The sequence below is a fragment of the Miscanthus floridulus genome, chromosome 7, assembly GCF_019320115.1.
Source record: "Miscanthus floridulus cultivar M001 chromosome 7, ASM1932011v1, whole genome shotgun sequence".
Taxonomy (NCBI): Eukaryota; Viridiplantae; Streptophyta; class Magnoliopsida; order Poales; family Poaceae; genus Miscanthus; species Miscanthus floridulus.
The window spans coordinates 85,610,392-85,628,156 of NC_089586.1; the positions used below are offsets into that span (position 1 = coordinate 85,610,392).

General features: G+C 44.9%; 1 pseudogene; it reads right to left on the minus strand.

Moving 5' to 3' along the window:
- Positions 1–6,279: 6,279 nt before the first annotated feature.
- LOC136465789 (cyclin-A3-1-like) lies at positions 6,280–7,797 on the minus strand (annotated as a pseudogene).
- Between the last annotated feature and the right edge of the window lie 9,968 nt (positions 7,798–17,765).

Genomic DNA, 17,765 nt, shown 5'->3' on the forward strand with positions numbered 1-17,765 from the left:
GTCGGTATAGGGGCAAGCCTTTTTCGCCGAGGCGCGAGATGAAGCGGCTCAAGGCCGCAAGGCATCCCATGACCCTCTGTACTCCCTTGAGGTCTCTGATGGGTCCTATGCTGGTTATGGCCAAGACCTTTTCTGGGTTGGCTTCGATGCCGCGTTTGGAGACTATGAATCCCAAGAGCATGCTTCGGGGGACCTCGAACACACACTTCTCAGGATTGAGCTTGATGCCCTTCTCTCTAAGGCATTTGAAGGCTATCCTTAAGTCGTTGACAAGATCCTCGGCCTTTCTAGTCTTGACCACGATGTCATCCACATAGGCCTTGACGGTCCGCCCGATGTGGTCGCCAAAGACCTAGGTCATGCACCGCTGGTACGTGGCCCCTGTGTTTCTGAGGCCAAAAGGCATAGTCACGTAGCAGTACATGCCGAACGGGGTGATGAAAGAAGTCGCAAGCTAGTCGGACTCTTTCATCTTGATTTGATGGTAACCAGAATACGCATCAAGGAAAGATAGGGTCTCGCACCCCGCAGTGGAGTCAACAATCTGATCGATTCAGGGTAATGGGAAGGGGACTTTTGGACAGGCTTTGTTTAAACCGGTATAGTCTACACACATCCTCCATTTCCCATTTTTCTTCCTAACTAACACGGGGTTAGCCAACCACCCCGGGTGGGACACTTCCTTGATGAACCCGGCCGCTAAAAGTTTCTGCACCTCCTCACTGATGGCCCTACGCTTTTCCTCGTCAAAGTGGCGCAGGCATTGCTTCACTGGTCTAGAGCCGGCTTGGATGTCCAAGGCATGCTTGGTGACTTCCCTCGGTATGCCCAGCATGTCTGAGGGACTCCATGCGAATATGTCGGCATTCGCACAGAGGAAGTCGACGAGCACGGCTTCCTATTTGATGTCGAGGGTGGCACTGATCCTCAGCGCCCGGTCGTCGGGGCAGGCGGGGTTGACCGGGACGAGCTTGATGGCCTCCGTGGGCTCAAACGTCCCTACGCGACGCTTGGAGTCAGGCGCCTCGCCACTGAATTGGTCAAGGTTGGCGATGAGGGTCTCGGCCTCGGCGAGAGCCTCAGCGTACTCGATGCATTCGACGTCATAGTCGTATGCATGTTCGTACGTGGACTCCATCGTGATGATACCGCTGGGGCCTGGCATCTTGAGCTTGAGGTAGGTATAATTGGGAACTGCCATGAACTTGGCGTAGCACGGCTGCCCTAGGATGGCGTGGTAGGTTCCTCCAAATCCGACCACCTCGAAGGTAAGGACTTCCTTGCGGTAGTTGGAGGGGGTGCCGAAGCAGACAGGAAGGTCGATGCGCCCGAGGGGTCGCATGCGTTTCCCTAGCACGATGCCGTGGAAGGGTGCGACGTCGCCTCGGAGCCTCGATCGGTTGATCTCCAAGAGCTCCAGGGTGTTGGCGTATAGGATATTGAGGCCGCTGCCTCTGTCCATCAACACCTTGGAGAGTCGGGTGTTACCGATGATGGGGTCAACGACAAGTGGGTACTGCCCGGGATTCGGAACATGGTCGGGGTGGTCGTCTCGATCAAAGGTGATCGCCTCTCGAGACCAGTCGAGGTACCGGGGAGTGGCCACCTTGACCGAGAAGACCTCTCGGTGTTCCCTCTTTCGCTGCCTCACCGTAAGGCACGCTGAGGGTCCGCCGAAGATCATGAAAGCGTTGTGTACCTCGGGGAACCCATCGTCCTTGTCATTGTCCCGGTCGCCGGTGCCCCTCTGTTTGGCGTCGTCATCGGGGGGCCCGAGCCTGGCGTAGTAACGCCGCAACATGGAGCAATCCTCGAGGGTGTGCTTGACCGGGCCTTGGTGGTAAGGGCAGGGTTTCTTAAGCATGTCATCGAAAGGTCTAGGACCCCTGGGGCCTCTAGGATTCTTGCGTTCTGCGGCCGCGACCATATCGGCCTTGAGGACGGCCCGCTTCCCCTGGCGATCCTTCTTCTTTCTTTTGGGGAGGCGGGGAGCCAAGGCCTCGGGGACCTCATCCCTCTGTTTCCCCTTGGCGTCGCCCATGGGGAAGATGGCCCCTACAGCCTCCTCGCCTGAGGCGAAGTTGGTGGCGATGTCGAGGAGCGCGGCGGCCGAGCGCGGCATGTTCCGGCCTAGTTCTCGGACCAAGTCTCGGCAAGTGGTGCCAGAAAGAAAAGCCTGGACAATCTCTGAGTCGCCGACGCTGGGCAACTCGGTGCATTGTTTCGAGAAGCGCCAGATGAAGTCTCGGAGAGACTCGTCTGGTTTCTGGCGACAACTCTTAAGGTCCCAGGAGTTTCCAGGGCGCACGTATGTGCCTTGGAAATTCCCGACGAAGATCTGAACCAAGTCGCGCCAGTCGTGGATCTGAGAGGGAGGAAGGTGCTCAAGCCAGGCTCGCGCCGAGTCTGACAAGAGTAGGGGGAGGTTGCGGATGATGAGTAGATCATCGTCCGCGTCGCCTAGCTGACAAGCCAGGCGATAATCGGCGAGCCAGAGCTCGGGGTTGGTCTCGCCGCTATATTTCGTGAGGTTGGTCGGCTAGCGAAACCGGGCTGGGAACTGAGCGTTGCGGATGGCTCTACTGAAGACCCGAGGGCCAGGTGGTTCGGGAGAGGGGCTGCGGTCTTCCTCACTGTCATAATGGCCGCCCCGATGCGGATGGTAGCCTCGGGCGGGCCCCTCACTATCGTGCCGCCGTCGTCGGCCGACCACCTCGTGGTCACCCTACGCCTCGCGTCGGTTATCATGGCGGTCATGGACCGGGGGGACCCTATTGGTTGCCGGCACCCGAGCGGGCTCAGGACGAACCGTGGCCTCCCTATTCTGCCAGTGTGGTGCTGAGGGGAGGTCCGAGGCGGCTCCGCGCCGCCGAGAGGCGGAACTCTCTGCCTGCTGTACTGTGGTGGTCTCGAGGAGATCCCGGAGCTCGCCACGAACTCGTCGTCCTTCCGTGGTGGAGGGCTCGGGCATCGAGCGCACTAGCATCGCCGCAGCCGCGATGTTCTGGCTAGCGTGATTGAAGATTGGGGGGCGATCGTCCCCTTCGTGCACGTCGTGGGCCCGTCGCCGGGCTCCTCCGCCATTATCGCGGCCTTGCTGCTCCTGCTCGAGAGTGGTTCGGAGTTGTTGCAGAAGGAGTTGATCTTGCTCAACCTTGGCCTGAAGCTCACGGAGCTGTTCCAGGTCCGGGCGTCGAAATTGTCCGAGGGCAAGGTTCTCGTTCCGTGCTGCCGGGGGGACAATGCATGGAGGCGTCGCATCACCCATTCCCTGATGAAGCGGAGTGCGGTCGTCCACCCCGTCGTGTTCGTCGCCCATGCTTGGCATCCCTAGTCCGACGTGGAAACACTCACGAGTGGGATCGTAAGTATCTTCATCATCAGAATCGGAGTAGCCAAAGCAATAGTCGCTTGCGGCCAAGAAGCGACGCATAGTTTCGTGGTCGCTGAGGTCGGAGAAATCTGCTCTGGCCCACGCCTCGTCTTCCTCCGAGGAGTCGGCGTGGGCGTGAGTCGACGCTGTGGCGTCGAAGTCGAGAATGAAGCGCTGGCGGTGCTCCGAGAGATCCGTGTGAGCGGAAGCGTAGGCGTAAACATAAGATGCGGCGGCATTTCTCAACCCGAAGGGGTATGGAGATAGCGCCGCCGCCGGGCTCTGTTCTGCCGGAGATAGCTCCTTAGGGATTGGTGGAGCGGAGCTTGATGTCGGGGCGTCGCCAGGTACCACCGGCGTTTTTCCCTTGTCCATGCTCAGGCTAGACAGATCCCCAACCGGGGACCCTGTGCCAACAGCTGGTCGTGGGGTGCCGGCGGAGAGCGGCAAGTCGCCCTGGGTTTGCGTGGCATTGGGATGATCTTGCTCACGCCGTGCCTGGCGAGCGCAGCGAGAACGGCCGCCCGGGCGCCGCCTACGCCTGGGCTGCCGATGCGTGACGTCGTCATCGGCAGGTGGGGCTCGGGGTGTGAGAAGTACCATGTCGTACTCATGCCCTAGGGACATGAATTCTAGGCTCCCGAACCACACCACCGTGCCGAGACGCAGCGGTCGTACGAAGTCTGCCATCCGGAACCTACCGGGATGATGAAACTGACACGCAGAGGCCCCTACCTGGCGCGCCAACTGTCGGTGTTTCGGACCGGGGGGGTCCTCAACCAACCAGTAAATGTGAACTGCGTGCCCCTAATCCCGGATGGTGATGCAAAGAGACACAAGGTTTATACTGGTTCAGGCAATCGATGCCCTACGTCCAGTCTGAGAGATCGATCTTGTATTCCTTGCACCGAAGTGCTTGTAGTAGGGGGTTACAAACTAGGTGAGAGAGGGAGCTAGTCCTAGGTCTCGGCGGGGAGTGATGTGGGTCGCTTGAGACGTTGCTCTCAGGCGGCAGGGAAATGTGTGTTATTCTTCGTCCGTCCCCCCTAAATGGCCCAGGTCCTTTCCTTTTATAGTTGAAGGGAGGACAAGGACAGTACATGTGCTAACTATATGGCGTCGTGCGAACAGAGGCGGCGTGGTCGCCATGTAGCCTGTTCCTGTGGCGGCGTGGCCATCGGAGTGGTCCGTTCTTGGAATACTGGGGCGGCGTGTAGGTCACATCCGATCTTGTGCATCATGGGAGCTCCAGGACTGCCTCGGGGCGAGTGCGGCGGTCAGCATGCGAGTCGCTGTGGACTGACTGTGCGCGAGGCCGAGGCTCGGTTGGCGCCGAGGCCGCACCGCAGTGGGGGGGTCTCGGCAGACACGAATCCTGAGATAGCCGAGACCTTGGTGCAGAGTGCCGAGGCCCGGAGAGAGCGATTGATCTGGTGTGCTGGTTCGGGGGCGGTGATGACCCGGGCTGGGCTGCCCACGTCGTGTTGTTTGCGGGGATCGCGGGGCACAGTGTAGTGCGGGCGCAGATCGTGGGCACAGCGTCAAAGTACAGTGGCCGGTAATCCCCGCCGCGCCCTGTCCCAGCCGGTATGGCGCTGATGCGACCTCATGTCCCGTCGGCCATTCCACGGTGTCGAGCCGTCGTCCGGCTGAGATTGCGGGAGTGGTTGACGTATTAATGGGACGTGACGTGCTGTCGGGAAGACCAGCCGAGGCGGGGGCTACGGTTTACGGATAAGCCGGCCTCGCGCGAGACGGAGATTGGTCTCCTTGCCGAGGCCTTCCGCAAGAGGTCTCGCGCGAGGCGGAGCTTCTTGCCGAGGCCTTCCGCAAGAGGTCTCGCGCGAGGCGGAGATCCTTGCCGAGGCCTTCCGCAAGAGGCCTCGCGCGAGGCGGAGCTCCTTGCCGAGGCCTTTCGCGAGAGGTCTCGCGCGAGGCGGAGATTGCGTCTCCTTGCCGAGACCTCCCGTGAGAGGCCTGAGGCGACGCAGAGATCCGGGTGGGCTTGGACGGGGCTGGTTATGAGCCCATGGATTTCCCTCTAACTTTGCCGTTGTCGGGATTTTAGTGCCTCTCGTGGTGTGCGCTCGGGGTACCCCGTTTCATGGTACCCGACAACCTTAATTTAGCCGTCTCTATAAATGGGCATTTACAGAACAGCCATGTTAAGAGGCATGTCTCTGAAAATCCCGAGAGTAAACTTTTTCTCGAATGAATTTGCATATACAACTCAAGGTGCTTGGTTCGTCAATGTGTATGGGATCCATGGACATGAAAACCGACGAGATGATGTCGCAGAATGCGATGGTAGCCTTAGGAATGTCGTAGTGTGTATGTACGTAGCTCGTGGATCAGTTGTCATGCGTAGAGATATGTGTATCAGTACATGAGTGTGCCTTAACGTGGTTGAGTGAAAAAAACAGACCGGCAACTTTCATCCGCCGGTGGGCTAAATCGCCATGCATTGTCGAGCCGAATCCAGTCACAACTCATGAGGCACTAGTGATTAGCGTGCAGCTGGCACCACAGTTTTTTTTAGTAAAAGTACAATTGATTATAAATAACGACATATGAAACAAAAGTACAAAGTAGATCCGAGATGTTTGAAGATTACAAACTTAACACATTAATAACACTGGTCACAAGATAGCTGACAAAACCTAAAACACATATAGGACAACTGAAACTTAATCTATATTTAAAGATATGTAACATACAAAAAGAACACACTATAATTCTCTTATCAATTGATCAATATCACCGACATTGTTGCTGAACCACTTCATGCAAGGAACATTATAGTTCCTCTGTCACAAAAAAAATCATTGATACATCCATCACAGAGAGCATTCTGCAACCAAGGAAATTGTCTTATAGGCATCCATGTTGACCAATCCAACATCCTTTCAAGAAGCATGCAATTCTAAGATTTTTAGCGTGTTCGGCTGCCCTCCATGCCACTGGCTGCGGTATATAGCACCCTGGCTGGCTGTGACAGCAACACAGTCCTTCAACTCAGATGGCTTGTAGCCGGTTAGCGTCTGCATCTTCTTGCTCTGCAACCGTACATAACAAAATGAGTTGGTGGTGTTTGGTAACCAATGAGACATGAATGATTTGGATAATATCATACCCAGGGATGGGTGTCTGGATCAAGGGTGAGCCTTGCAACAAACACCACCGAGGCTGCAACAAGTGACGGCAAGAAGCAAAGCAAACTATAGTCCAGCAAGCTCAGCTCACAAAGGTAGCCACCCAGGAACTCTAGCTGGAGGCTAGGATACTGCAATATGAATCACAACATAATGGATCAGACAACGACGTACACAAGCAGCGGGTATTCGAACGGAAACAGACTTTATTGTTGAAATGCAACAAATCTCACAGGTGAAAGTACCTTATTGTTGTTTGCTTGGGCAGATCTGATGAACATCCTAGGAAACAGAAAGTAAAGGGCACATAAAATTTAGAAATAGATTCATTCTGGCAAACAAGGATTGGGATAGCACTTCAGATTGATTTGGTTTGTGATCTACCTCAGAAACGTCTTGGGAGTAGGATATTGCCCACCTCAAACTTGAGGACATTCAGTATATCACTCTCCATCTTAACTACCTACAGATCCCGAAGAACAGATCAATTAACATTTTGCTATAAATCAGTGGCAAGATCCAGAGACAAATCGCGTTCAAATCATATAGAGAGGATGAGCACACACACCTCCTGCTTGGTGTAGGTGTTATCGGTGATGTAGCAAAAATCCTCCACATTGGGCGGGCTGATCTCCTCATACTTGCTGCATCGATTCGAATCGGACCCAGCACATGAGAAATGGAGCTCGGTTCTTGAACTGTGGAAGAATGAGATTTTAACGGATCGATTGCTTACGATGCGACGAGCATGGCAAAGACGTCGAGGAGCTGCAGCCTCTGCCTGTTCAGTGCGTTGGCGGAGAGGAAGTGGTCAATGTAGGAGACGGTGCGATAGAGCGTGTCGGAGACGAGCTTGTACTCCTCGGCGACCTCGATGAGCCAGTCGACGAGGATGGCGCGCATGTTGGGCGAGACGTCGAACTGCACCACCGCGATGTAGTCTGTGGCGGGGCGGCGCTTGGCCTACGACTCCATGGAGCGGAGGTAGGAGTAGATGTCGGACGCATAGGGCTTGTAGAGTTGCGGATCCTCCCCCTCCTCGCCATCAGAGGTGGCGGCGGCGGCGGCAGGCGCGGGCGCTGCCTTAGGCTTGGCCTCGGTGGCGGGGAGGAGGAGGTGCTGCTGCTTCGTGACGGGCTTATCGTCGCCGTCGTCGTGCACGGTGTTGGGGTGCGTGGGCAGCTGGGTGAGCGCAAGGCGCTTGCGCTTGGCGCCGCTGTTGAGAGCGAGGGAGAGAGTAGAGGAGCAGGCGGAGCTGCCGCCGCCTGCCATTTACACGACACAGAAAAAGGAAGGAGCATCATTTTACACGAGAGGACCATGGTGGAGCCCAGCTCTATCAACGCCTCTATATCTTTCGGCATGCAAAGTACATTGTTCTTGCATGGCTATTTAATTTTTCATCTACTTCATTGAATGCGTCTACTTGTTTGATCTATTCACCGCTGAATACATGAAGGAAGACTGGTTGTGACGCGCTTTATCTGAGTCGTGGAATTTCTATCTAACGCACAACGTACGTGGACACTCTGGGAGGCCGCCGATTCGGCGTGCCTTTATATTTTGCATGCATGCAAAGCAAGCAAGACCCAGCAGCATGCACGCACGTGTACTCGCATACGTGCCGACCATCATGCTAATTAGGCACCGGCCATGCATGACGAGAATCCACCGTCCCCTGCTACGCGCCACCGTCCATTTACGTGCCGCGTACAATCACCAGGGAAGCCGTACTTCATTGAATGCGTTCAGTTGTTTCATCTATCCACTGCCGAACGCATGGAGGAAAGCCGGTTGTGACGCGCTTCATCTGAGCCATGAAATTTCTATCTAACGCACCAACTAAATAGAACGTACGTGGCCACTCTGGGAGGTCGCCGATTCGGCGTGCCATATATCTTTAATTGGCCTCCTTGACCAAACTCCACCTCTGGGGCATGTAGTCTTTTTTATTAAGGACGACTGTTCGTCCTTCACTCTCTCGCAAGTCCGTCTATTCCTTCACGCCATCGAGCATAAGAGTCATGTCTAATTTTATTAAGAGTAGTAGCATGCGATGAATTTGATGTAAAAGTTATAATTTGTTAATTGTCCAGTCCATGAGTCAAACTCACAACTCAAACTTATAGGAGTTAGAATAGCATGCATTCAGTTATAGAACAGAGTCTGATTCCAAGACACATGAGAACAGATAACACAACAAGTTGTACATTTTTTCGCAATGCACGAATATGTATGCTAGGTAAGATTCTACTATAGAAAAAGAACAATAATGTGTACGACCTTACACAAACATTATTAGACCAACTGTTTTCAACTATATTTTGATGTTGCGTTTTTTTATACAGTGATCTTATAATATTACTCTTCTCTATAAATTTTATCAAACCTAAAAGAGTTTGGCACTACGTGAAAAATGGTTTGTAGCAATAGGGGAAATTCTTTATAGGGGCGTCTGGTGATAGAGCCGCCCCTACAAATAAAACAGTAGGAGCGGCTAGTGATACGAGCCGCCCCTACAAATGGATCGGATTTGTAGGGGTGGCTCACTCATCAGCCGCCCCCGGTGTTGCTATTTGTAGGGGCGGCTAGTGATTGAGCCGCCCCTACAAATGCCCCACTTATAAATACTTGCTATTTGTAGGGGTGGCTCAATCAACAGCCGCCCCTACAAATGACCCACGTATAAAAAAACTACAGCACCTTCCTCCTTCTCGGGTCACTTACTCCAACCCATAAAAGAAAGGTGGGGAGGCCTTGGGCACCTCCCAAAAATTGCTCTACTAAGGGAGAAAGGTTTTGGTCTCAAATCCTTTGGTGGAGAGGTTGTAGAAGGTAAAAAATGCTATTCCACACTTTTTTTTGAAGTTTTAATGTTTGGTTAGTGAGTAATTAGAATTTTTCTTTTCTCTCTCTTCTATGGTGCATGAGCTACTTATGAAGCAAATTAGATCCAAGTTTTGAATGTACTTGGGTATATTAGGTAGGGGAACAAGATCATACCCTTATTTGGTCCATGTTTCTTGATTTTAGTGAACAATTAATTAGTTTTATGGATGTATCATGTGCATGTAGATCTAGATCTAGGGTTTAGTTTTTTTATTAATTTTATTTTTGTAAATTTATGTTTGATGAAATTGGACTAGGGTTTGCATGAAAGATATTGGGTAAAATATAATTGTTGACTTTGAAATTGTTTATTGTAATCAACAAATATGTATTTTAATTATTTATGGATAAATGGGCCATTAATTAATTTTTCTCCACCATGGTGTGTTTGTATGCTTCATGTAATTATATTTGATTTATATTCATATATATCTGAAGTATATACAATTATTCTCAAGTAATTATTAATTTGATTCATTTATATATATATGAATAAGTAGTCCTTTAATGTTTGTTTTGTTGTTGTTGTAAAAGATGGAGTACAGGAACTCTTGGATGTATGGTTCATTAAGGTTCAAGGTAGGTTTCCGTGAAGGGGTGGATAAATTTATTGAAGCCGCAAAGAAACATGCAACGACGTTGACAGACAATAAGGATACAATTATTTGTCCCTGTAAAGATTGCAAAAATCGTATGGCATGAATAGATGTGACTATCATCAAATCACATTTGATTATGCGAGGATTTGTTGAGGACTACACAGTGTGGATTCATCATAGTGAAACAGTTGTTGTTAACGATGAGGATGAGGAGGAATACGACGACGAAACCCTAGAATCCCTGTCCCAATATTCAGCAGAGCTTGATGCACGAATGGATTCCGAGTTTGGCAATGCATAAGGTGGTGATGTTGGTGGTTGGGATGGTAACGACGAAGGTGGTGCCACTAATGATGGTGGAGCACGTGTCGGGGATGAAGATGATTTGGAGGACATGATTCGAGCCCTTGGACTAGAGATTTTACTAAAGTGCCCGAAAGGTCTAGAAAATTTAGAAAGGGTGACAAAAGCATCGAAGGAGATTGTGTATGATGTTGAAAAGGGTTGTTCGACACATTAGACATTGCTACGTTTTGTGCTTGAGCTACTCATTCTGAAGGCTAAGTACGGCTGGTCAGACTGTAGTTTCAATGATCTATTGTGTCTCCTACCATGGATGCTGCCACAACCAAACTCAGTTCCCGCCAACACATACCAAGCGAAGAAGGTCATAAGTCCATTGACAATGGGGGTTGAAAAAAATCCATGCATGCCCCAACCACTGTATACTTTTTCGTGGCAAAACATTCAAGTCAATGGATAAATGTCCCTGGTGTGGGGTCGGCCGGTACAAGAACAATGACATTTATGGTGGGGACAAAGCATCCACGGGGAAAAAGAGGAATAAAAAAGGTCCAAAAAAGGTGGTACAAGAATCTTAGCCCCTAGAGGACACTCTATTAGGCAACAATGCAAAGCAGAGAAGAATTCTTGCCTTGGTAATGTGGTACCTGCTAGTGACCGATCGCTTGAGACATATCTTCCTAAACCCTAAAGAAGCCGCACTCATGACATGGTGGGATGATGAGCGCAAGGTGGATGATGATAAGATTAAACACCCAGCTGATTGTAGTCAGTGGCAAAGGATCGATGAGAAGTATAAAGAATTTAGCGATGACCCAAGGAATATACGGTTTTGCTTGAGCATCGATGGAATGAATCCCTTCAATGAGAGGATGAGTGACCACAGCACTTGGCTAGTGATCTTGACCATGTACAACATCCCAACGTGGTTGTGTCAGAAGAGAAAGTATCTTCTCCTCACTATTCTTATTCCTGGCCCTAAACAACTAGACATTGATATAGACGTGTTCCTCAAGCCTTTGATGCAAGAAATGAAGAGGCTATGGAGGCATGGGGAGCCGATGTACGATGCGTTCCAAAAGGAGGACTTCATATGTTGAGCAATAATATTTGTTACTACCAATGATTACCCAGTGTTGTTTGCTTTGTCAGGACAGATCAAAGGGAAGATGGGATGCTTGGTTTACTTGGATAGTACTTCATGGGTGTTCCTGGATGCATCCAAGAAGATAGTTTATCTAAGGAACCGACGCTTCTTAAAGACAAGTCACAAGTACCGCAACAAAGTATTTTTTAGATTTTATGACAACACCCCGGAGATTGAACCCCCTCCAGAGAGACGTCATAACGGAGAACACATGTACAGAATGGTTAAAAACATACGCGTCGTCTATGGAAAGAAGAATCCGGATGGGACAAACAGAGATAGAAGCACACCTCATGTCGAAGGCATACATTTCCAGAAATAATCGATCTTCTTTCAGTATCTGTCTTATTGGCTAGACTTGGAGGTCCCCCATGCCATTGATGCTATGCACGTGCAGAAGAATGTCTTTGAGAGTCTCATTGCTACCTTGATGGACACAGGCAAGTCAAAGGATGGTCTGAAATCACAGAAAGACATGGTGCAGCTAAATGTGATGCCACAGCTTCACCCAGTACCTGAGGCTAATGGAAAATACACTCTGCCCATGGCGTGCTTCAACCTAACACCAGAAGAGAAGAGAGCTATATGCACTTTCCTAATGGGGGTCAAAGCCCTAACTGGGTTTTCAACGAATGTGAAGAAGCTAATGTCGATGAAGGACTTGTTAATAATACACTGCAAGGCTCACGATTGTCATGTGATGCTGATACTGTTTCTACCTATTGCAATTAGGGCTATAAAGCCATAGTTCTTGAAAAATGGCCATCACCCGCATATGCTACTTCTTTTTGAAGATCTCATAGAAGATGATTGGCAAGCAAGAGCTAAGTGACCTACATGAATTTATGGTGGAGACACAAAATCAACTAGAGATGTGTTTACCTCCTGCTTTTTTTGATATAATGCCACATCTCATGATTCACATGGTTCATCAGATACAGGCGTTGGGCCCTTGCTACTTGCATGAAATGTGGTCCTACGAGCGGTTCATGTTGGTTCTAAGTCAATATGTGCATAATCGAGCATACCCAAAGGGCTCCATGATAGAGGGTTACAGTACTGAAGAAGTCATCGAGTGCTATCAAGAGTACCTAAAAGTACATAAAAGAATTGGTAAACTCGATTCTCGTCACAAGGGTAGGCTGGCTAGGAAGGGCACAAGTGGTAGACAAGTGTTCATCAACCATGATTAAAAGAGGTGAGTCAGGCGCATTACAATGTCTTGCAGAGTACACAACTGGTGCAACCATACATTGATGAACACTTGGCTATCATTATGGCAGAGAAAAATGGTCGTTCCGATGATTGGGTCATGAAATAGCACAAGCAACGACTAACTACATGGTTGAAGGACCAAAACATACCGCTTGGAGAAACCATAGACTCTATTACCATCAGTAGGTTGGCGGAGGGGCCATCAAGACAAGTGATATCTTGGAATGCTTATGACATCAATGGGTATACGTACTATACCCACGCAAAGGATAGTAAATATGTGAACCAAAATAACGGCATTCGAATAGAAGCTCTCGATGGAGTGGGGTGAAAGATCTAATACTTTGGCATCATTGAAGAGATATGGGAACTTGACTATAAAAGGGATATAATGGTGGCCCTATTTCAATGTCGCTAGATCAAACAACACCAACTAAACGAGATCGGATTGAGAGTCCTGGACCTTGAGAATCTAGGCTACCAAGATGACCCTTGGGTGCTCGCTTCACGTGTCGCACAAGTTTTCTATATGCCTGACCCACAAAGTAACCTCCCTCCGAAGAAAAAGACAAAGCACGTGGTTGCCTCTGGGAAGCAGCACATTATCAGAGTTGATGGCGTGGACGATGTTGAAGCTTACAATAACTATGATGAGATGCCGCTATTCACAGACTTTCCTAAGAAGATCAGTGTTGTGGAAAATAACCTGCCCAAAGACATATTGCCATGGGAACAAAAATGAGTCAAGAGAAAAGTCGTTACAGCGGGCTAGCTAGTTGTTGAACGTGGAGTGTTTGTGTAAGTGTACATGTTTGTAAGACTTTATTTATGCATGTGTGTGAGACTATATATTTATGTATATGTGTGAGACTACAGATTTATGTATGTGTGTGAGACTACATTTATGCATGTGTTTGGACTACTATTGAAACACTTAAAACAAGCACTTAACACTTTATGAAATGAAGAAATGACCAAAATATAAGTTTTTGATCTTGATGAGTTATACAATTTTGGTATTCATCACCTTCATAGCTGAAATCATTTAATGGTTGAAAATCAGGTTTGAAGTTATCATTTTCTAAAATTCAAAATTTGAATTGTTCACTAAAATTAGTGACAAAGATAGATGACCAGACTAAAATGATAGAGCATTATTTTAGAAAATTTTAGAAAAAAACCATCACATTTGGAGTTAGTATGAGGAAAAAAAAACTAGTTACAAGTTTCAGCCATAGATTAAAAAGAGAAATCACACTTGTTCATCATTGATCATCATGAACAGTTCTGATTTTTCTTTTTAATCTCTAGGTAAAATTTGTAACTAGTCTTTCTCCCTCATATTAACTCCAAATATGATGATTTTTTCCTAAAATTTTCTAAAACCATTCCCTATCAAGTTACTATATTGATTTGGTCATTCTTTTCATTTGACAAAGTTTGAGCAATTCAAATTTTCTAATTTTAAAAAATGATAAGTTCTAACGAGATTTTTAACTATTAAATGATTTTAGATAAAAAAGTGATGAATGTCAAAGTTGTATAACTCATCAAGATCTACAACTTTTATTTTGGTCATTTCTCCATCTGATAAAGTGATAGTAAACATTGTTCACAAATCAACATGTCTCTCGTATAGTTCATGAAACTATGAGTCATATGTGAATTTGTGAACAATGTTTACTAATACTTTGTCACATGAAGAAGTGACCAAAATAAAACATGAAAAAGTGACCAAAATAAAAGTTATAGATAGTGATGAGTTCGACAACTTTTATGTTCACAACTTTTATAGTTGAAATCATTTAAGGTTTCAAAATCTTTTTTGAAGTTGTCATTTATTGAAATTTAAAATTTTAACTGTTCAAATTTGGTCAAATGAAATGATGACCAAAATAAAAGTTGTAGATAGTGATGTGTTCAACAACTTCTATGTTCATGACTTTCTTATTTGAAACCATTTAAGGTTTCAAAATCTTATTTGAAGTTGACATTTATTGAAATTCAAAATTTGAACTATTCAAATTTGGTCAAATAAAAAGATGACCAAAATATAAGTTTTACATCTTGATGAGTTCTACAAATTCTATGTTCATGACTTTCTTATTTGAAACCATTTAAGGTTTCAAAATCTTATTTGAAGTTGATATTTATTGAAATTCAAAATTTAAACTATCTAAATTTGGTCAAATAAAAAGATGACCAAAATATAAGTTATGGATCTTGACGAGTTATACAACATTGGTATTCATTACCATTACAGCTGAAATCATTTAATAGTTAAAAATCAGATTTGAAGTTGTCATTTTCTGAAATTGGAAATTTGAATTGTCCAAAATTAGTGACAAAGATAGATGACTAGAATAAAATGATATAGCATGATTTTAGAAAATTTTAGGAAAAAAACCATCACATTTTGAGTTAGTATGAGGGAGAAAAACTAGTTACAAGTTTCAGCCACAGATTAAAAAGAGAAATCACACTTGTTCATCATTGATCATCATGAATAGTTGTGATTTTTCTTTTTAATCTCCAGATAAAATTTGTAACCAGTCTTTCTCCCTCATACTAACTCCAAATATGATGATTTTTTCCTAAAATTTTCTAAAATCATTCCCTATCAAGTTACTATATTGATTTGGTCATTCTTTTCATTTGACAAAGTTTGAGCAATTCAAATTTTCTAATTTTAAAAAATAATAAGTTCTAACAAGATTTTTAACCATTAAATGATTTTAGATGAAAAAGTGATGAATACCAAAGTTGTATAACTCATCAAGATCTACAACTTTTATTTTGGTCATTTCTCCATCTGACAAAGTGATAGTAAACATTGTTCATAAATCAACATGTCTCTCGTATAGTTCATGAAACTATGAATCATATGTGAATTTGTGAATAATATTTACTAATACTTTGTCACATAAAGAAGTGACCAAAATAAAAATTATAGATAGTGATGAGTTCAATAACTTTTATGTTCACGACTTTTATAGTTGAAATCATTTAAGGTTTCAAAATCTTGTTTGAAGTGGCTATTTATTGAAATTCAAAATTTTAACTATTCAAATTTGGTCAAATGAAATGATGAACAAAATAAAAGTTGTAGATAGTGATGTGTTCAACAACTTCTATGTTCATGACTTTCTTATTTGAAATCATTTAAGGTTTCAAAATCTTATTTGAAGTTGACATTTATTAAAATTCAAAATTTGAACTGTACAAATTTGGTCAAATGAAAAGATGACCAAAATATAAGTTGTACATCTTCATGAGTTCTACAAATTCTATGTTCATGACTTTCTTATTTGAAACCATTTAAGATTTCAAAATCTTATTTGAAGTTGATATTTATTGAAATTCAAAATTTTAACTGTTTAAATTTGGTCAAATGAAAAGATGACCAAAATATAAGTTGTGGATCTTGACGAGTTATACAACATTGGTATTCATTACCTTTACAGCTGAAATCATTTAATAGTTGAAAATCAGATTTGAAGTTGTTATTTTCTGAAATTGGAAATTTAAATTGTCCAAAATTAGTGACAAAGATAGATGACTAGAATAAAATGATAGAACATGATTTTAGAAAATTTTAGGAAAAAACATCACATTTGGAGTTAGTATGAGGGAGAAAAACTAGTTACAAGTTTCAGTCACAGATTAAAAAGAGAAATCATACTTGTTCATCATTGATCATCATGAACAGTTGTGATTTTTCTTTTTAATCTCCAGATAAAATTTGTAACTAGTATTTCCCCATCATACTAACTCCAAATATAATGATTTTTTTCTAAAATTTTCTAAAATCATTCCCCATCGAGTTACTATGTTGATTTGGTCATTCTTTTTATTTGACAAAGTTTGAGCAATTCAAATTTTCTAATTTTAAAAAATGACAAGTTCTAACGAGATTTTTAACTATTAAATGATTTTAGATGAAAAAGTGATGAATGTCAAAGTTGTATAACTCATCAAGATCTACAACTTTTATTTTGGTCATTTCTCCATCTGATAAAGTGATAGTAAACATTGTTCATAAATCAACATGTCTCTCGTATAATTCATGAAACTATGAGTCATATGTGAATTTGTGAACAATGTTTACTAATACTTTATTACATGCAGAAGTGACCAAAATAAAAGTTATAGATAGTGATGAGTTCAACAACTTTTATGTTCACGACTTTTATAGTTAAAATCATTTAAGCTTTCAAAATCTTGTTTGAAGTTGTCATTTATTAAAATTCAAAATTTCAACTGTTCAAATTTGGTCAAATGAAATTATCACCAAAATAAAAGTTGAAGATAGTGATGTGTTCAACAACTTCTATGTTCATGACTTTCTTTTTTGAAACCATTTAAGGTTTCAAAATCTTATTTGTATTTGATATTTATTAAAATTCAAAATTTAAAATGTTCAAATTTAGTCAAATAAAAAGATAACCAAACTATAATTTGTACATCTTGATGAGTTCTACAACTTTGATGTTTACAAAATTTTTATTTGAGATCATTTAGTGTCCTAAAATTCTCTTTGTTGTTTTGAAATTCAAATTTTAAAATTTTAAAATATTATTTTTGTAAAGAAGAAAATATAAAATTATATATTTTCTATATCAAAAAAATGTATATATAGATACATTTATATATATAGAATAATCAGAAAACAAATACATACAGTTATATATAAAGAAAAATGAATATATAGAACAAGTAATAAAAATAAAATGAAAAAATATTTGTAGGGGCGGCTGGTGAGTGAGCCGCCCCTAGAAATGAATTTGTAGGGGCGGCTCAATCACTAGCCGCCCCAACAAATACTCCCCAGTATAAATATAGGGCGCATTTGGAGGCCACAATTTGGCTACCGAATCCTCTCACCTCCCCCGCCGCCGCCACCGTCTCCGTGCCTAGCGCTGCTTCCTCTCACCTCTGTTGTCCTCCTGTGACCGCCTCCATCGCCCACCACGCTTCCTCCCCCAAACGTTGCCTTTCCCTAGGCCGGCCGCCACGATGGCTAGAGTTTGCGGAGAGCTCACAAGCCACATGGTTGCCGCCGCCCTGTCCATTTTGGACCTCGACCT